Source organism: Phoca vitulina, unplaced genomic scaffold, assembly GCF_004348235.1.
Source record: "Phoca vitulina isolate PV1807 unplaced genomic scaffold, GSC_HSeal_1.0 scaffold15, whole genome shotgun sequence".
Classification (NCBI taxonomy): Eukaryota; Metazoa; Chordata; class Mammalia; order Carnivora; family Phocidae; genus Phoca; species Phoca vitulina.
The window spans coordinates 21,331,726-21,353,507 of record NW_022589718.1 but is presented as its reverse complement, the minus strand read 5'-3'; positions in this window follow the sequence as shown (position 1 = coordinate 21,353,507).

The following is a 21,782-nucleotide window of genomic DNA, read 5'->3' as shown; positions in this document are numbered from 1 at the left end:
TATATGTCATTATATATGCACAACTCCAAAGGGAACCCTAATGTAAACTATGGTCTCTGGGTGATAATGATGTGTCAGTGTATGTTCAACAGTTGTAACGTGTACCACTCTGGTGGGTTTTCTCAATCAGTGTATGTTCAGCAGTTGTAACGTGTACCACTCTGGTGGGTTTTCTCAATCAGTGTATGTTCAACAGTTGTAACGTGTACCACTCTGAGGGCAGGGGTTATAGGGGAAATCTGTACCTTCCTCTCAATTTTGCTATGAACCTAAAAGTACTCGAAAAAAATAAAATCTATTAAAACCGAACTACACAGAGATTTGTGAGGATCATGGTGTGGAGTGTAACTGAGGAATTCAGAAATACCAAATAGATACTACCTTGAGCAGTACAGAACCTAAACCTGAGGGAAAACTGCTGGGAATAAAAACCCAATGGTGCAGGGCACAGCACTAGAGGTAAGACACCAAAAATGTTTAGAGCATGAATAAGGGAAGGGACTTGGAGAAAACAAATAATAGCAAGTACTAAAATAACAAAATATAACATCTAAACCTGAGGGCACTGTCTTGAAAGACATGGCTCACAGAACTCTAGAGTAGATAGGGGACATTGTCCTGAAGCTGACTTATTTCTGAGAGATAAATCAGGCCTATAGAGGAAAAAAAAATGTACTTCAATCATCCATGTTCACAGGAGAGGAAGGAGCCTCAAAGCTTAAAAGCTAAGAAAGTTACCCTACTGTGCATCATCTCCCCCTCGCCTCCATAGGAACCTCCTCTAAATAGCCCAGGAAAGCCTATCTCATTATACCATGGTGTGTTTGTGTGGGGGGGGGGGGGCGGAGTTTATCTGATAACATACAAATTTATTCTAAGAAAATAGCAACATACCAGAAAAACACAGGAGCAAAGCAGATGAATAATTATAATATTGCAAAATGAGCTAAAATAAATTAAGAAAATGATAGAAGTTTGGAAATAACTGGACAATCAAAAATAAATAAGCTCAAAAATGAAATGGTTAGACAAAGATACAAAATGAAAACTGATGGATCATATGAAATAATTAAGAAAGAATCAAATTTATAATGACTTAATTTTGAAAAGCTCAAGAGTGAATAACATCATGGAAATTCAGTAAGGAAGATAGAATAAGGAAAGGATAAAAACTGAAAAATAAAATAAATATATGTGGAGTGTCAAACAGAAAGCCAAAGAAATGGAGCAGAAAAAATATATGAAAAACTGTCCTGAAAAGTCTTAAATCTACATAGAGTCATACCAACTAGTTGGAAAATTTGATCAGAATATTAATCATGGTATGTGACCTAATATAATAATTGTATTTTGTCATCCAGGCATCCCCATCAAAAAATTTACATTATTGATAAGGGAGAGAAAATCAAATTGACATCAGATTCTTTTTTTTTTTTTTAAGATTTTATTTATTTATTTAATTGACAGAGAGAGAGAGAGACAGCAAGAGAGGGAACAAGCAGGAGGAGTGGGAGAGGGAGAAGAAGGCTTCCCGCCGAGCAAGGAGCCTGATGTGGGGCTTGATTCCAGAACCCTGGGATCATGACCTGAGCCGAAGGCAGATGCTTAACGACTGAGCCACCTAGGCACCCCAAATTGACATCAGATTCTTGACAACAGTATTAAATGCTACAAAAACAATGGAGCAATATTTTTTTTTATTCTCAATGAAAGAAAAGATAAGTCGAGGATTTTTTATATCTAGACAAATTATCCTTGATGTTTTGCTACTGAGAAGAACACTAAGAAAATATAAGAATTCAGGAAATACTGTATTCATTAGCCCATTCTGGAGAATCTATTTATCAATATGCTTCGTAAATCATGAAATGAGTAGAGATGTTTCAAGACAAATGTCTGCGGTAAGCACGAAATATATTTAATTATAGTACTCACACTTCAAAAAAGGTATAGGAGAATAAAAAAATAGTGGGTCAACAAGTCAACAATGAAAGACAGACATCCCAATTAAAAAATGGGCAAAGGACTTAAACATTTCTCAAAGAAGCTACACAAATGGCCAATGAGAACATTAAAAGATGCTCAACATTATCATCACATCATCAGCCTTTAGGGAAATGCAAATCAAAACCACAAATAGATATGCCTTCACAACTTCACAACTACTAGGATGACTCTATTAAAGCCAAACAGACAAATAACAGCAACAGCAACAACCGCAAATAGAAAATAGCAAGTAATGTAGAGGATGAAGCAAAATTAGAACCATTGTAAATGTGGGGGGGGGGGTTATATGGTGTAACTACTGTGAAAAACAATTTGATGATTCCTCAAAAAGTTACACATAGGATTACCATATGACCCAGCAGTTCCACTCCTAGGTATATGGCCAAAAGGTTTGAAAACAGAGACATAAACAGATACTTGTATACCACTGTTTATTGCAGCATTACTCACAATAGCCAAAAAAGGTGAAAAAAGCCTAAGTGTTCAACCTGGATGAATAGAATTTTCAAATGTGGTATGTACATACAATGGGAAATTATTATGCCATAAAATGGAATAAAGTTCTGACACACGCTACAGTATGGATGAACCTTGAAAACATGTTAAGTGAAATAAACCAAGCACAAAGGAAAAACATTTGCTTATAGGAAATTCCTGCAATAGACAAATTTATAGAGACAGAAAGATTAGAGTTGGCTGGAGCTGGTGACAGGGAGAAATGAAGAGCTACTGTTTAATGGTTTCAGAATTTCTGTTTGGGATGATGAAAAAATTTTAGAAATAGATAGTTGTGATTGTTGCACAACATTGTGAATGTACTTAATGCAATGAATTGTACACTGAAAAACGCTTAAAATGATGCATTTTAAATGTATATTTTATGGCAATAAAAACTTTTAAACAGTGGGTAGGTATTATCAACTCTATTATATAGAAGTAATATAATTATTAAGATACAGAATGGGAAGAAGTAGAACTAGAATAAGGTCATGGGTTGCCATGTAGGTGTTGGCTGGCAGAAAAGGATCACCTCTTGCATCTGACAAATCAAGTCATAGGAGGTTAAATAAATATAATAGAACAAAAATTTCTAGCCCTGCTGCTCAGCTGTCTTCATGGAATTGCTTATCACTAGAATCCCGAGTTTGATTGGCCTTTCCTTTTATCTGTCATCTCCGTCCCCTTGGCCATTAGGATCATTTGCCTGGTTGTCATTTCTAAAAATGGATGCATTACAAGAATGAATTGTTCTTGAATTTCTAAAAATATCTTTTTCCAGTCTTACTGAATGAATAGTTTTCCATCTTCAAAATTCCAGGCTTCAAAGAATTTTCACTCAAACTCTGGATCGCTCTACTCTCAGCTGGTATGTATTTTTACCAGTGAGCACCCTGATGCCAGCCAAACGCTTATTTCTTTTTAAGTGGCCTGTTTTGTCATTTTTTGTTTTGCTATGTTTTGTTTCCCTCTACTGTCTGGATGTCCTGAGAATCTTCTATTTAAAATCGGTGCACAGTATGGATTTTTTCCCTCCTTCATCTTCTTTCCATCTTGAAGTCTCAGTTGTCTCTGAACGCTGAGAAATTGTGTTTTCTTCTTTTTCTTTATCTTTTATTATTTCCTTCCCTTCATTTCTCTGTCATTGTTTTTCTGAAATTTCTACGAATTAAATGTTGAATCTTTTGGATTGATCCTCTTTTATTTTTTAATTTTCTTCCCCCAGCCCCCTTCATTTCATTAAAGTTTTATTTATTTATGTGACAGAGAGAGAGAGAGCGCACACAAGCAGGGGGAGCGGCAGGCAGAAGGAGAAGCAGTCTCCCCACTGAGCAAGGAGCCTGATGCAGGACTCAATCCTAGGGTCCTGGGATCATGACCTGAGCCAAAGGCAGATGCTTAACCAACTGAGCCACCAGGCACCTCAGTCCCCTTCGTTTCTATGTTCTAGGAGATTTTCCTGGACTGAACTTTGCAACTCTTTAATTTTTTTTTTTGGAAATAACATTTTTAATTGCCAAGAGTTCTTTCTAACCCTCTGTGGCTTTAATTTTTGTACATAAAGCAATATTTTATAAAATCTTTTTAACTTTTCTGAGGATACCTATGAAGGATTTTCAGCTTTGTTGAGACTGTTCTCTAACTTATTTCTGGTTATGTGGATATGGCCCATCAATGAGCAAGTGCTACTTCAGGGTGATCAGGCAGAGAGCTAAGTATTGTATTGCCCTCCCTCCCACACCACTAAAATGGTGATGCTCTACTCTGAGGAATAAAATTGAGAAGCTTTATTATAAGTTTATTAAAAAGCTTTATTATCTGAACCTCATCTCTAAATGCTCAGATGCAAGTGGTTTAAGTACTCAACTGAATACTAATTTTTAAGATAATCTTCACAGTGATTCTTACAATCACCCAGATTTGGTAACTTGAGTCCAAGTTCCTAGAGTGAGATAAAGTGAAGGAGTTTAAGCACTGGGCCATTGGTACTCGGTTTGCATTTCATAATTACCAAAGCAGACTATCTGTTGTTGGAACTTGGAAATCTACTCTTTAATAAGATCGTTAAGAAAATCTTAGGTACACAGGGATCTAAGAACCATTAGTCTAACAGAACTCAAGGTTTACCCCAACCTCAAGCTTACAGCATCTTACCCTGAAGAACATAGGGGATATAAGTCAAAGCCAACCAGTCTGGGCCATGCTGCTGAAAAGGTGCTTTCAGACGGAGGAGGAAAAACACTGAAGACTATTTGCTTATTTAGCATGTATTTTGGACTATTTTCAAAGGATTCTGCTTTTAGATCATGGCTATTTGCTTCTTTTGAGGCCATACTATTTTGAACTCCCTTCTCATCTGTTGATATGATAAAAGAAGTGTGAGCTCTTACTCTAGTCTCATACAACACTGAGAAGCCAAGCAAATTCCATGGTCAGGTGTATGGGAAAGGAAGGATATTTAGTCTAGCTTCTAGTTGATACAAAAAAATTCTTATGGCTCAACAGAAATCCGAAGAACTCATCAGGGCTATAGATCTACAGAGCAATTGGTTGTCACAGTAGTAAGTTTAATAAAGAGCATGCATTTACTTCTCTACATAAAATAGTACTGCCCACCCCCAACCCTCTCTAATCTATTGTGCTGATCCATTCTTCATCATAACACTTATTACCACTTTACAGAGTATATTATCAGTTATTTTTATTGTCTTCTCCCTAACTAGAATTTAAATTCTATTCAAAGTGGACATTTGTTTCCTCTCTACCCTTAGCATGATAGGCCTCTAATAAATATATATTGAGTAAATGAATTTACCTTCATATTTTTATTATCTCTGCTGAAGTCCTACCTAGAGATAATAAGTAGGCATAAGATTGGCTACTGATTGTGACCACAAAAATTGACTTTGGAAGAAGATACAGAAGTCCTGATTCTAGCAATAAGCATGGTATCCAACAATATTAACACCAAAATACAAGTCAAATGTTAAAAATTCAATTCAATAAAGGTTTCTTTGAAAATTTTTTCAACTATTGGGGTACCCAAAAGAAAAGACTCAACAAGCCTGTTAACTTTTTAAGGAATCAGAGGGTACACACATATGCTTTTAAGTTTATTTGTAATTACATATGTGCATACTAAATCTAGAACCGGTATGTATGTATAGAATTTCAAAAATGATTCTTTCCATTTCTTTATGCCTGAATTCTTGAGCTTCATTTTGATAGTCATATAGAATAAGGGATATTTAGTATGAAGGAACTCATTAGAGAAGCACTGTGGTAGTCTAATGAGACACTTTTGAAAAAAAAAAATAGTGCTTGATAGTTCAAATTCATTACTGCTGACAAAACTGGCAGCTTAGATTAGTATGTACTCTCACACCAAAAATAGTATTTGAAGCTAGGTAAACAACTAAGACAATAAAATTGTGTGATTTTAAAAACCATAGATCGTAGGGTTTTTTTTCCCCTGAAAAAGAGGACAAAAAGATTGACTTATTGGTCTATTTCATTGTAAATAAACACAAGTAGAATTCTAATTTACAAAATTTTAATACAGAACAAGGTAAATGTATGTCGCTTGAATTTCTACAATTACAGTCAGCCATGTTCTACACATAATGGGCTACTTGACACAGTCCCTTCCTGTGGTTCCTCGTTTGACCTCCTCCTGGCAACTTTTTCCCTTCTCTAATTCCAGAAAATTAAAACACCTCTCTAGCGACTCTAGTATATTCTGTGTCTTAGGTAGTTCAAGGGCTATCCTCATTCTTAGTGTCTCTGGCCAGGAGAGAAAGCCTCTTTGTAGGACACTAATCTATAGTCACTGAATCTTGGGACTTGGACTCTGAAGAGACAATATTTGAAACAGGGCGTGTGAAGTGAAGATGAGAGAATGTCCTGTACAGAAAAGGCACAGGCCCTGCAGCAGCAGTTTATGGAATGCGTACAGCCAAAGAACTAAACGCCTAGCTCCATTATAAGAATAGTTCTTTGCAATAATGAGAGAAGGCCCCCTAGTAAGAAGCTTCTCTGTTGGGGTGGTGAGCTTCTTAAGAGACACTGGTGGTTAAGAGCATGAGCTTCCCTAGTCAGGGCTCTATTATCCCATATATAGTCCCTTAAATTGTCTACTCAGGATATAGTCGTCATTCTACACTGTGACCATTTCCACTGCAACATCTCCTGGTCTAAGTAACTACCACCCTCATTTGGCCTGCTGAGGCCTTTTAAGTTTTCCTACTTTCATCCTAACTGCACTAAAATCTACCTTCAACATAGCATCCAGAGGGATTCTTTTGAAACTTAAGTAAAATCTCACCACTCTTGTGGCCAGAGCTTCCCAATTCACTGAGAGTAGGTGTGAAAGACCTAGAAAAGTCTTTCCTTCTCCCCCCACACCACTGCCTCTCCACCTTACCCTTGGCCCGACTGCATCATGCACTCTCCTCTCTGCTCCTCCACTCCAGACATCGCCTCAAACACACCAATTTCCCATCTTAGAGTCTTTGCACTAGTATTTTCTAGAATGCTTTTCCCCTTGTTTATATGCATGACTAATTTCCTCACCAACTTTAAGTCTTTGTTTAACCATCACCTACTCATGAGACCTATTCTGACCCCTATTTAATATTGCACCTGTTCATCTCTATCCCTGATCCCATTCTAGTTTTCCCATAACATGTATCACCTTCTAACATATTATATAATAAACTTATTTATTTTAATTATTGCTTTTATGAACTTAATGTTTGTGTCTCCCCAAAATTCATATTTTAAATCCTAACCCCCAATGTGATGGTATTAAAAAGTAATTAGCTTATAAAAGCAAAGCCCTCATGAATGGGACTGCAGCCCTTATGAAAAGAAACAGGGGGGAGCTTATTTCCTATCTCTGCTCTCCACCATATGAAGATATGAAAAACAGGGGACCACCTACAAACCAGGAAGTGGTCCTCACCAGAACCTGACCACACTGGTGCCCTAATCTCTGACTGCCAGACTCCAGAACTGTGAAAGTTTATGTTATTGATAAACCACTCAGTTATGGTATTTTGTTATATTAGCCTGAGATAACTAAAACCACTGCATATTGTTTTTCTCCCACAAACAAGATTATAAATTACATTAGGCCATTTTAGGGATTTTTGTTGTAAAGACTCAAGAAGCCCTTTTATTATTCTTAACATATTTCACAAACTTCAGTTTTGTTTAGAACTTTTGATTTCCAGACACCCTTACAAAATCTAAACATTATTTTACAGAAGTCTTTAAATTTTTCATTTACATTCACCTATATATAACAATTAAAGTCTAATAGGAAGGTCTCCATGCAGTCACTTTTGTTTCTTTACATACTTTTCTCTTTCTTTCTCTCTCTTTCTTTTTCCTCCCTGGAATTATCTTCAATTATACTGCCAATGTTATGCCTGTGACTAGCTTCTCATTTCCCTTTAGCTAACTGACTGTAGGAATCTTACCTTTTGAAGACAACTTTTTGGTCTAAGTTACATGTCTAAACACACCCTACCCCAGGCAAATTCCAAGGACTCTAAACATAATTATCAATTTTAACAAGAAATTCTCATTAGCATTAGTTAAGTGTGAGGGTTGCTGGAGGGAAGGGAGGTGGGGGGATGGGGTAACTGGGTGATTGACATTAAGGAGGGCACATGATGTATTGAGCAGTAGGTATTATATGAGACTGATGAATAACTGACCTCTACCTCTGAAAGCAATAATACATTATATGATAATTAATTGAATTTAAATTAAAATAATTAAAAATAATAAAAAAATAAAATTAAATTAAAAAAGCATCCCTAATTGTTTTCACTAACCAAGGAATGAAATTGTTAAAAGGAAGGCAAACATTCCTCACATGTTCAGTTTTAGCAGAATAATATTTCCAGGAGATAAGTGAATATGTGAGGTCAGCCATCAGCACAGTATTTTCTGTTTATGAACTCCATTAGGAAAGCATTAAGCTCCTCCTCCATCTAGCTAGGCAATCTCTACCATTATCACACAGAAGTTCCACTTTGGCTTCTCTCAGCATGGCCCCTCAATCATGACCTGTCCATTGCGGTTCTACATGTATTTCTTTTTTTTTTTTTTTTTAATGCCATTAAATCTTTATTTTAGAAATACATCCTCAGCAGATACATATTTATTTTAGAAAAATATTATCTGTGCCTTAAATAATTCTCAACATGATCCTTCTATTTAACCAATACATCTATCTGTCACTCCATGCTCCTTTTAGATCAGGTTCTTTGGAAAAATGATTATATCCCTCTGCTGACAGATCATCATCATGACTTTCATCTCAACATGTATTAGTGTTACATAATATATCATGATCATTTTCCTTTGTTAAAATTAAATGCTTCCTCATGTGTTCTGTGACTATATTCTCTGCAGTGTCCTTCTGAAAATTACTGGACACTGCCCTACCAATTGTTCTCTTTTCTTTATTTTTTTTTAAGATTTATTTATTTGAGAGAGAATGAGCACAAGCAGGACGGGCAGAGGAAGGATAGAGAATATCAAGCAGACTCCGCACTGAGTGAGGAGCCCAATGCAGGGCTTGATTTCATGACCCCGAGATCATGACCTGAGCCGAGTGGAAACCAAGAGTTGGATGCTTAACCAACTGCACCACCCAGGCACCCCAATTTTTCTCTTTTCTGTAAAGCAGTTTCTACAAAGAATTCTTCATAAGAGAATATATCTCTAGCCATAAACCTGTCATTTTATAATAAATCAAAATTCATATCCATATAGCTAAATTTTGTTATTTGACATCTGCTATGTAGATAATTGCTTGATTCCAATCTCTTATTTCACTATCATAAACTTCAACTTGAAAAGAGATTTAAATGTCACTTATTTCCCTAAATTCTCTAGTTCTCATTTTAAAATATCAAGAATGTGGAGAATAATAGTCAAAGGAGATAAGCCAGCACCATGCAAACACATTCAAAAACAGAAAGAAGTATAATTTTTAAATAATTGCTCAAAAACTACTCTACTATTATGAAATACCGATGTAATAGCTGTGCTAATGGAAGTATTTATAGTCTTAAAAATCTTTTAGAGATTTGCATGCTACTTAGACTAAATCATGATGAAACTATCAAACATGGGAGGAAACTAATTCCGGGCGGTAAGAGGTAATGCCAATATTTCACCAATTTTGCCTCAGAGAATAATGAAGCAAAGATCATCATTCATAAGAGCAGTCTACCAAAGACATGCTTAAATCTCTCAGTTGTTAAAGAGCAGATGATGAAATGACAGGGCTTTAAGGTTCTATCTAACTGTGCTCCGCTCAACTCCCAAAGATCTCTCAAATTTCAAATCTAGTGTCTCAAACACATGGCTTATTTCATTCTATTCAGAACTCAGCAAGCTATAACAACATTAAACATTTTGTTCTGCTTCATTGAATTGAATATACTAGTTTAATTAGTTTGATAATAAATTTTTACAGACTCATAATTTCTGGAAAGAATCAAAGGCATTTGTTTATTACACCAAAATGCATGTCTTTCCTAAACACATTGCATTTTGACATTGATATATGGTGGGAATGAGGGAAAAAGACTCATGAGTGACCTTGAAAGGCTTCTCAAGATAGCTTACACTATTTAATTTCTGAGCAAGTTTGACACTAGCATGCTTCAAGAGTTTCCCAATGTTTTCCTGGTGACAGATATACCTCTTGTTGCCTGCTACATTCTGGATTTCAAAGTGCACAGGGACTGGGATCCTTTGCTACCAAACATATTGGAAAACCACAGACATGATTAGACTTGGTGGTTTTATGTGTTTTATCAGCCAGTGACATCATGACAGATGAGAATGTTCTGCCAAGAAAAGTCAAAATTTCCTAACATTAAGGAATTCGCAGACAAATCACATGTACTAAATGTCATTTAATCTATACAATGATTTGAACATAATCCAGACCCAAGGCAGGAAAAAAAATCCTCAACCACCAAGCTTGTTATAGCAAGACATTTGAATCAGAGCAAAACACTAAGTCAGGATTTGGAAACTATTTAAATAAAATAGTTTGATACCTACAAAAAAGGAGTATGTCCTTTTGTTTTTCCACTATTATCTCATTTGATGAAGCATCAAACTCCCTACTGGGAAAAACAGACAAAAGCTAGTAAATAGTACCTTGCTTTTAATGTTCTTCTTTTATCTGTGAATCGTAAAAAGAATATAGCAGTAAGTTAATGAGTTGAATGATGTATTCAGAGAACAGAGCTTTCTACCAAAATTACTTCTTTTAGAGATAAAACTCTAGGATAAGTGTGTCCAAGGGGAGATTAAAGCAAGTCAGCAGTGTTTCTCTAAGACAAATTGGCATTACACTTTCCAAGGAAGGGCTTTTTATCAAGCATAGTCATTTAGATAAAGTAGAATACACACTTCCCAATTTTTCTAACACCAAGCTAATCTTTATAGGATCATGTCCAAAACCAAGTTTCTTAAAAGCCACACTCTGTGGACAATTGCCTAAGAGAACAATGACCCAATCCTCATAAAAGGGGATTTAATAAAGCAGAAGGAAGCCATGATTGGGTTCTTTATTTATGAGACATTGAGGAGCAGCTGCATGGTGTGTGTGCTACTTTCTAAATGGGTTCCGCCTCCAGCAGTTGTCTAGACCAGATGGAAAAGTGACAGGCTCCACTTAATATGTCACAGCATCAGCGTGGTCATAAAAGAGTCCCCAGAAGCCACCTGTTTACTACAAACACACCTCTTATTTCTCAAACTGCAATTTTAATTTGCAACTTGCACCTGAAAGGTAGCACACCTTTGAGTTCAAAGCTGCCAGGTTGCAAGTCAATCATGAGTGTTTGAAGACTTCAAATCTCTGTGGTAGAATTTGGGCAGTTTTAGAACTTTAATGTGTCCAAAGCTTGGTTGTAAATGATCCAATCCATCTTTTCTTAGAAGGGAGTTTTGTCATAATTATAATTTCAGTTGCCATTTTATTTGGCTCTTTCTTTATTCTAGAACTGTGCTTATTAGAAACAGACTCGTTACCCTTTTGGTTACTAGAAACAGATTCATTATGTCATCTACTTTATCTCAGTAGCAGAAATTTAGGCTAAAAAACTGAATATTTGGCTGTAGCCTATAGCTATTACTTCTTCACAAAAAGGAGTGTTTCATCAGGCATCTGGGGCCCTTTGCCGTGCATTATGGGAGATCATCGGTGTCTCTAGGTGTATATGATGGCTTAGGAATGATCATACATCTCATAGGAGGAAAGAAAAAATTACTTTAAAAAATTGGAGCTAATACATAAATCTAAAATCAAAGATAACAGACATTGCTAGAGCATCAGTTCGTATTACTGTGCGATAAATCTATTAGAGTAGACACAATCTCTCTCTGAACCAAGGCATTCAGCACAGGAATGAAGCAAAAGTAGAAAAAAAAAATCTTACTTGGATGATGAATTCTACAAGAAATTTATGGTATAGCTCAGTTTTTCTATTACAGATTTTATTAGGAGCCTGGGATTAAACTTGGATCCCTTCAGGATCTAATGCACAGATAATTTTTCTTGCCCTTTTTCATTTTGGCTACAAACTTACCCACTAAGTTAATAATGCTAAATCCAGAACATGTAAAGGATTCTTCATGTAGTAGTATTTCCAAAAAAAAAAGTAAGAAGAAGTTTCATCAGCAGGGTTGGAGGACAACAGAGGTTAATTGGGAATTTCTCTAGTTGCTGATTTTTTAGGGGAAAAAATACAAATTTAGACAGCAGCATACGTTGTGTCCCTGCATCATGTTGATCTGCCTGCCTATGTTAGAGAGTCTGAAAGGGTTCATTAGTTAAAAACATGTAGATATGTTCCTTGCTTTTGTTTTAAACTGCATATCTATGTTATATACATATTTTTTTTTATTTTATAGAACCAAGTCCTCTGGTTTATACTTACTAGGAAAAAGCCACAGAAATCATTGGAATTGTTAAAGGGACAACTGATTGTTTAGAATATGTGCAAGGCACTGCCACTCTGGGAGCTTGGATAGCCATGATCTTGTTGAATTACACACTATGAAGCAATCCACACCAGCATATCATACATACCATGCCATTCATTTACACAGACATCTCTTGTCTGTAGTAAATGTATATATATATATACAGTATATATATATATATATATACTACAGACAAGCTATTTTAAGAGACAGAAATGGGTCAAGTTTAATGTCAATTACTGCAATGATTACACACAGAAACAAAAAAAAAATAAACCACTTTCTTACTCTTGTCCTCTCCTAAACTCCCACCACAAATATTCAAAGGTTCAGGATGAAAGACAAATTAGCAAATACTCTAATGTAGGCATGCGAGTCATGTAGTAGATTGCATTTTGATCTCCAGGATCCAGCAGCTTTCTCTGTTTCATCATATTTTCATCTTCTCAGCTAAGCAGCTCCTACAGGGGGGACCACAGCCATCATTTTGTACAAATGGGCTTGCGGTAACTCACTTGTCATCCTTCACAGCAAGCCCTGCAGTGCTATTTCCCAGCTTATAAGAAACAGAAGGATCTCATCAAACATATATGCAGAATAAGTGGTGAAAAATAAAATGCTCCTGACTTTATGCATTCAACCAAATAATGCTAAAAGTATTTCTGAATATAATATCACATAGATTCAAAGAATAAAAGTAAAAGTACATTTCTTTTGTGAGAAATAGGCAATCTCTCACTTAAGAGAGAAAAACATAAAATAGTATTTCTTTTTATAAGAGAAATTACCTTAATATTGAGTATGGTAGTCAGAAAGTTTCCCCTAATAAATACAGCATGATCTCATCATTTGTCAGAACACTTCTAACAATCTTTCTTCCAAAGGTAGATATGCTCTCACAATTAAACAAGCATTTGTTTGCTTCTACATCTATTTGGTTAACTCCTGATAAAGGGAAGAGGGCAATCTACATTTCACAATAATATAAAAGTGGCACTTTTATTTTTATAACATTTTACTCTTTGCTATTTGCAAGGTGGTTTACAAGTCATTAGCATATCCTTCTAGTATTTGTCATGATTAACATGATTAACATTCCAATCTTAAAGCTGAGAAAGCAGAAAATAAAAGATTTGTACAATGCTACTGACTAAATCTGGTGCAGGATTACTCTTGAATTGAAGTAATTCATTATTTTTAATTAAAAAGTTTTACCAAAATAGGTAAGATATGGCAAATCAGAACATGTTCAAATTACTTTTTTTTGGTTCCCAATATGATATTACAAGTTTATGGTAGAGTAAATTTGGTCTTAATATTTCAAATTTAAAAATTTGAGTCATTTAGGAAAATATTTATTATGCTTGAGATACCTTTGTATAATTAGAAATAAACATCATATTTTCATTTAGTTATTCATGTCATTTTGGGGGGGTTAAAAAAATTAAATGACTTCAAAGTAGTTTTTAGGGTCTACGTTCATGCACTGCCCACCTGAGAATCTTTAATGCTACATAACTCAGTAAAATTTTCTTTTATACTATTATTTATGTCATCTGACACAAGTAGAACAAAAATAATTAAAATTGTGAAATATTCATTTCTATCACCTTAGTGATAGATCACTTTAATAACTATTATCAATATTATTTAAAATATTTGTAAACAAAGTAATCTATATTTATTATCCTTTTATAGCAACATACTACAGCCATTAAAGGTTTGTTCTCAATTGAATACTGTATAGGATAAGGAACATGGAGAATGTAGCCTATTGACTTCTATATTGCTAGCAACTAAGTACAGAACTAGATTACAAATTTTGTGTTACAAAATTTTATACTATTACATGCATTAATTCTTGATATTAAGAATTTAAACAATAGAGAATGGTACAGAGTAAAATAAAAGCCCCCTTTCACTGACTTATTCTCACCTAAAACTCAACGAATTCACAAAGTTGGTATTGTTATTTCATTTTACAGATGACAAAACTAAGGCACAGACTGGTTCTGTAACTTGAGTATCACTGATCGAGCAGCAGATCAGAACTCAACCCAAAGCTCTGAAGCCCCAAAGTCCACATAATTATGATTCTCAGAATTTAATAAGCATAAAAGATACCAGTTTCTGGCCAAGATGGAATAAAAGTTTCCAGATTTATCCTCCTGTCTGAATCAATTAAAAAGATGGACAAAATATATGAAACAGCATTTTTTCAAGATATTGGACTTCAGACAATGAAAGACAGGGATCCCTGAAAGATGAGAAACAAATGAGATGAGCCCTGCACTTAACCTTAGCTTGCTATGGAGAGGGTTTCTAGGCTGAAATGCAGTGAAGGGAGATACTTGTGAAGATCAGCAGTCTGCCACAGTTGAGGAGGCAGAATTGGAAGATTAGACAGCTAGCGTTCATAGGACAGAATACCGGAAAGGAGAGAGCTACACAGAAAAAGTCCAGAGACCTTTGGAAAATGTCCCTTATATATTCAACTGCTTAGTAATGCATGTATATGAAAAAACCATGCAAGGCCAGGAAAAGAACCACCAGAAATAAGAGCTGAAGAATACAGAAGAGTGGAAATAATGCCCATTCCCACCAACCAGGCTGAACAACTTCATAATTCACTGGCCACTGAATAAAATACTCACAAGGGTCTTGGTAATGGGGTAAAAATTGCCCTAGACTAAATGCTAACAAAGCTGAAAAGCAAGACCCAATAGGACCATATTCTTTCTGTATAAATCAGCTGTCTCAGAACAGAGCTCAGGAATATCTTAGAAAATTATTCAGTGGCCAAAAATGTAGAATTCACACTGTCTGGCATCCGAACAAAGAATATAAGACTTTAAAAGAAACAAAAATATATCACCTATAATGAAGAAAAAATAAATCATTCAAAAAATGACTCATAACTAGCACAAATTGAATTAGCAGAAAGAGATATTAAAACTATAATCCACAAAGCTAACACTATACTTAATGGTGAAACAGTAGATGCTTTCCCCCAAAGACCAGGAATAAGACAAGGATGTCCATTTGACCACTTGTAATCTACACATCGTCCTGGAGGTTCTTGCCAGGGCAATTAGGCAAGAAAAATAAATAAAGGTATCGAGATTGAAGAGGAAAAAGTAAACTACAGGTGACCCTTGAACAACATGGGGGTCAGTGGTTCTGACCCCATGCACTGTCAAAAATCATGTATAATTTTTGACTCCACTAAAACTTAATTACTTATAGCCTACTGTTGAACAAAAGCCTTATCAATAACAGTTGATTAACACATATTTTGTATGCTAAATGTATTATATACTGTATTCTTACAATAAAATAAGCTAAAGAAAATGTTAAGAAATCATAAGGAGGTAAAAATACATTTACAGTATTGTAAGTATTTATTTAAAAAATCTGTGTGTAGGTGGAGCTGCACAGTTCATATCTGTGTTGTTCAAGGGTCAACTGTATATCTATTATTAGATGACATTATCTTTTATATTAAAAAACCCTAAGGAGTCCACTAAAACACATACATTAGTAAACCAAGTTGGAATGAACAAGAGAATCCTTGTGCATTATTCCTAGAAATATATATTGGTATAGCCACTATGGAAAACAATATGGAGTTTACTCAAAAAATTGAAAATATAACTACCATGTGTCCAGCAACCTTTCTTCTGGGTATATATCTGAAGGAAATGAAAACAGGATCTCAAAGAGATATCTGCATACCCATGTTCATCGCAGCATTATTCACAATAACCAAGACATGGAAGCAACCTAAAGTGTCCATCAATGAATGAATGGATAAAGAAAGTGGGGTATACATAGACAACAGACTATTACTCACAAGAAAAAAGGAAATCCTGCCATTTGTAACAGTATGGATGAATCTTGAGAGCATTATGTTAAATAATATAATCAGAGAAAGACAAACACTATATGAGTCAATTACATATGGAATTTTAAAAAGTACTACTCATAGAAACAGAGTAGATTAGTTAGTTTCCAGGGATTAGTGGGTGAAGTTAATGAGATGTTAATCAAAGGGTACAAATTTCCAGTCATAAGATGAATAACTTCTGAAGATCGAATGTACAGCATGGTGGCTGCAGTTAACAATATTTATTGTATACTTGAAAGTTGTCAAGAGAGTAGATCTTAACTGCTGTCAACACAATAACAAGAATGAAAATAATGGTAATTATGTGAGGTAAAATATGTGTTAACTAACCTTATTGTGATGATCCTTTTGCAGTATATACATATGTATCAAATCATATTGTATACCTTTAACATACACAATGTTATATGTCAATTACATCTTAATAAAGCTGTAAAAAATGGATATCTGAATATGCCTATATCTATTACAACTCGTCTATATTCATATAATGTCAAAATTTACCAAACTGTGTACTTTATCCAAAGTTTATTGTGTATCAATTATCTCATTAAATATGCTTTAAAAAAAAAAAAACCTAGGTGGGGGGAAGAATATGGTGGAAGTAGAATGTGAAAGAAATGACACTGTTGACTTTTTAAGTCTAGGTCATAAAATGTGATTTATTCTCCAATTTGTTGCTTGAAAACTCACTTTAGGATCCTGAGCCACCATGTAAGATCTGATTACCTCAAGACCATCTGTGAGAAAGACCAAGCCACACTGGAGGAGCCTCATGGAGATGTTCCTATCAACAGCTCTAGGTGAGGTCTCAGCAACAGCATGCATCAACCAAATTGCATGTGAGTAAAATGCTTCCGGATGATACTAGGCTTCAGTCATCATGTCAGTCTCAAGAATCAATTCCCAAGAGGCTCAGTCATGATGGTATAGAGACTAGTCATTACCTCTAGTCTTCACTCTCGAATTAAGAACCTATGAGCACAATAAAATTGTTGCTTTCAACTGCTAAATTTTGGATTAATTTTTTCGTACAATAATTATCTAGAACACTTAGACTAAGTTTCCTGTAGATAACAATCATAAAATCTGTATAACATTAAAAAAAAAAAAAAAAACAGCTATTTGAGGGCACTGGTGGGCAACAACAAATTAGGCCAAAACTGGAAATGAGGCCACCGTTAGACAATTGCACTAGGTGAGATTTCCATGTTTGCAGTTTTTGCCTATGGCTTACTCCAAACTAGACAGCTCAGGGTGACAGAAAGCTACATTTTCATTGACTCCAAGCTCCAAGAGAACAGAGTTTCAAACTGACAAAATGGCTGAAATAGTGGAGGGAAGGGAAGGAGCTACAGAGTAATGAACTTCAAAATCTGTGTTTAAGAACTGTCCCAATTTACCTGGACTGATCAGTTTCTAGGTCTTCTTTCCCACTATCATCCCTGACCTATAGAGAATTCCTATCAGTCCACCACTTATCCCAACACCAGTGTTTTATTCACTGCTTTTGTAAAGGATGCTTTTAGGGACAAAGAGAAGGAATTGATGGGTGAGCCACACATGATTAGTTCACTGCAATATTCCTATATTTCTCCACTGCCAAACTCCTTCCTTTATATTATATCAAGACATAAATGGTAGGTCAATTTCATTTCCTACAGTCCTCTATCAGGTCCAGGATTCAGCTACTCTCTGTGAGCAAGGAGGGGTACTCCCAACTATCTGAGCAGCTGGAGAACAGAATCTTTGGTGAGGGTGCCTATGTTGACAAGTTCTGCCTAGACAACAACCTAAGCTTCTCTTTCCCTGATTTCAGGAGAATGAGTATCAGAAGAAACATTCCTACATGTGTTTGCCAGAATTTTATAGTAAAGATGAGCACAATCTTTGCCTTTCTGGTATTGTACCAGTCATATCGCAGGTTTGACTTTGTAATTGGCTCCTTGGGGCATGCTAGAATTTGGAGGCAATGAGGTGTAGTTGGATATCACATTAGGAGAAATAGCTGCTTCTTGCCGAGTCACTTCCTCCTGCCAGGTTGTCAAAGGATTTTCAGTAAAGTGAAGAACAGTTTCATCAGACAGGGGAGGAGAGACTGCTTCTGCTGATAAGGGAGGTGTGATTGGGCTCAAGACTTTGGGTTATTCCTATTCATTTGGATCTTCTCAAACATTCCTAGTCTAGTCATTAACTCTCTACTCTTTCCCAACCAATAACCTAGCTTTGATTTTTTTTATTATTATTATTATAGCTATTCTTCTCTGCCTGCCAGCAATATTACAGAATGGTCACAGCTACATGTTTGGTTTTTTTTAACTATACACTGAGATTTTAAAGTTTTAACCTTGCTAATTTATTTCTAATTAGACACAGCCTGCACACCACACATCTCTGGCATTCTTCATGCCCTTTTGCATGACTCCAGGGACTACAATTTACCACTGCATGTTACAGACTACCAGAATCCCATCCCATAGCAAGATAACTGAGCTCAAGTTCCCAGTTTTTTTGAAGTCCATTACTGTACCATGTAAGGTTCATTGATGAAAGCAACAGAAAACATTTTTTAATTTTAAAAATTATTATACATTTCAAATTAGTACATACAATCCCCAGAAGAGCCTGAGAATCAGCTGGAAGTTAACCCGGTAGGGACAATTCCCAAACTGTCCTGCTGGTCTGGTTGCCGGCTAATCTCAAACCCTTGGGTCACTGGCACCATGGCTTCTGAGGCATCTACCTCTGCTGTCTCTTTATCTCTTCCCTATCTCTGCCAAGCAGAATGTTTCCTGGCCTTTCTGTCTTCTGAATCTATATTGGTCCAAGTACATGGTGGAAATTGTCATTTTTAGCATCCTGGCTTCCAGGAAGGCCAGGGAATTAGTTCTATTGGGGTTATCATCAGAAGTGAAGAAGTGAGAATACTCCAAAAAAAAAAAAAAAAAAAGCAACTCAAAAAGTGGACAGCTACCCTGTGGCAAATTCCTCTAATCTATGTGACTCAAAATTCCTCTAATCTATGTGACTCAATCACCTGCTTATACTTCCATTCCTTGAATTGTCTTGTTTAGACAGTATCTGTAGAAGAGGTGAATATGAAGTGGAAGGCAGGCTTCCAACCAGTTTTCATTACTCGGGGAGTAAAGGACATGAGTATGCTGTTCTCGGAACATAGATGCTTTCCTCTTTGTTCTTTTTTTTTTTAATTTCTTCCCACCTATACCTTTTATCATTCACTCACTATGCTTTGCTTCTCTCACTATTTCCCAAACTTACTGGAGGAGCTCTAAGCAAGTAGGTCCCTTGTTTTTCAGTGCAGCTCTGGGTTTGATCTCTGTGCCCCATCCCTGCTGCTCCTGCAGGTGAGTACAAAGGGCTGGTGTGGAAGGACAGAGTCTAGGTAGTCTGACCACCCATTTACCTAATTTCCCAGGTCTCCTCCAGGTCTTTATCTATTTTACTCCAGGGTTAATGATTTTCTGAATATGCTCTCACTTTTACTCTGGTAAAACATAGTATTCTCATGTTTTTGTTTTCCAATCAATTCCATCCTCAGTGCTTTCTATTTTCCAGAAATGCTTTACAATTTATCTACTGAGGGCACCCTTTCTTGTAATTAGATCTGTGTGTTATTATTCACACTTTAAATAAAAGAAAACTGAGGTTTAGAAAACTGAAGCAGTTTGCCAAAGACTGATGTGAAAGGAAGTCAAGATTTTAACTCAATTCTGTTTCACCCCAGAGCTCAAGATTTTTACTACTGTGAAAGATATTTCCCACACATTACATAATATCATGTTGCTCTGAACAAATCATTATTTTCCTTGCCATCTCTATTCAGCATTCTAAGTATATCTATTCATTTGAAATTGTGAGCGTTGTTATAATCTGAGGTTGCCAGAACTAGTATTCTACCTAGTCAATACCCATCTATTTCTCATGGGATGATGTTTCCCAAATGTCAGTTTCACTCTTCTCCTCAAATAATCAGGCAAATTTTTCATTCGGAAATTTATTCTTCTCTATGATTTTTCTGTTGTAAATCTGAATGTGGGGGCACCTAGGTGGCTCAGTTGGTTAAGCGACTGCCTTCGGCTCAGGTTATGATCCCAGGGTCCTGAGATCAAGCCCCACATCGGGCTCCCTGCTCTGCAGGAAGCCTGCTTCTCCCTTTCCCACTCCCCCTACTTGTGTTCCCTCTCTCGCTGTCTCTCTCTCTGTCAAATAAATAAATAAAATCTTAAAAAAAAAAATCTGAATGTGATGCACAAAGTAATGGCCTGTCTTCATCCCAAGAGTATGAGAAGAAAACGTTTTCCTCGTTCTGTGAAAGAGTCCAGATTTCATAGATGGTATCAGGAGAAAGAGAAAAAATGTCTAATTTTCACTAGCAAGAAGCTCTAATTACTCCAGTAGAGTAATTTCTCTGTATTACTGAATACTGAGCTAGTAAAGCAGAAAGGAAAGTGACACTATTGCTTCCCTAAACCTAAATAAACAACAAAAATGAGTTGACTTGGAATGGAATGAGCATTGGCACCTTAGGCATACAACTTAAAAGCAGAACATCTTGTCTAGTGGGTATCAGCTCTTTAGTCAATGTTTTTATTACTAAATACACTAAAACACTTAACAGCTTGCATTGTAATCTATCAGAGTCATGGCGGTAAGAATGGATTTGAAAAGTGCCCTCTGAGAGAGGCCTTGAAAGTCAACTCTTCTGAAAAAAGCCAACTACCTATTCAGCCATATTTAACATGCAAATAAACACATCCCTTAAAGAGTTGCTTGCAAATTTATGTCTATTAAGCTTATTATCCGATTGATTTGCATAAAAAAATCAAGGATGAATAATGCAGGAAAAAAATGCCCATGAAACAAAATTAAGGGAGTGTGTTAACCATTAAAATAACTTCTAGTAAAGAGCAGCAATATTTTTGCACGCAATTCAATACATAAGTAAAATGCAATGGCATAATGGAATTTGAGCCATTAAATGTCCAGTAGTCACAACTTTATAGCTAGAGAAACTGAAACAACTTAAATTTGAAAATATCACAATTAATAAACTAATGTATTTTATCTCAGGAAAAAAGTAGAAAACAGGAGCGCCTGGGTGGCTCAGTCGGTTAAGTGACCGCCTTTGGCTCAGGTCATGATCTCAGGGTCCTGGGATGGAGCCCCGCATTGGGGTCCCTGCTCAGCGGGGAGCCTGCTTCTCCCTCTCCCTCTGCCTGCCACTCTGCCTACTTGTGCTCTCTCTCTATCTGTCAAATAAATAAATAAAATCTTTAAAAAAAAAAAGTAGAAAACAAAAACAAAGTTACAAAAAAAATAAAAT